The sequence below is a fragment of the Protobothrops mucrosquamatus genome, unplaced genomic scaffold (assembly GCF_001527695.2).
Source record: "Protobothrops mucrosquamatus isolate PMUCROS unplaced genomic scaffold, P.Mucros_1.0 scaffold5333, whole genome shotgun sequence".
Lineage (NCBI taxonomy): Eukaryota > Metazoa > Chordata > Lepidosauria > Squamata > Viperidae > Protobothrops > Protobothrops mucrosquamatus.
Window position 1 is genome coordinate 1092 of NW_015391196.1, and position 872 is coordinate 1963.

Below are 872 nucleotides of genomic sequence, written 5' to 3' on the forward strand. Positions count from 1 at the left end.
CTTCTTTTTTTCTTTTTGTTTTACTTGCTCTTATATTGCAGGATCTGACAAATGTTTTGAATCCTTTTGATTAACACAGCCTCTCTCTTTTGCCTTATTTTCTGAGAGTAGAAACATGAGGCAAATGAAACCTGAAAGAAGTCCACATTATTTTGCTCTCTCTCTTCAGTCCTAAATTCATGACTGGAATACTGATTTTGGCTGAAAGTAATGATTGAAATAGTTCTAATTTCCTCTGCCCAACCATTTCCACATTTTTATATCTGATTGATATGCAATATCTCATTTTTAAAGGAATAGAAAATGACTTTTTTTTAGAACAGCTTCTCTGGGTCACTTATCAAAAATCTCCTTCCTTTAATAGTGGTTCTTCTTTAATGACTGAATTATTCTGGGCTATTAATATATTAGTACTGCTAAAAATAATTGTATGTTTCTGATTTGTTAAACCTTTTTGAGAACTATCCCCATTCTCAACACTAACAATATGAAAGGGTAATGGGTGACTATCATTTGCCTCTACTTTGGGATCAATATTGGCTTATATTTCAAGTACTTTGTAGAGAAAAAAGATGATTAAATGGAGAAAAAGTATTTTTGTTGTTGCTATTGATGATCCTAATATTAACATGACCATGATTTTATACTAGTTTATCCTCTGAACAGTTACTATGCATGATTTTCAATATTGAAGCTGTTGGCAAAAATCCCCGGCTCCTGCACAATCTCACACTTGGCTACAACATCCACGACAACTATGATAACACTATTGGCACTTCAGATGCCTTGATGGACATGCTCTCTACTGGAGAAACCAATGCTCCCAACTACAGCTGTGGAAGGAAGGAGAAGCTTTTGGCTATTGTTGATGG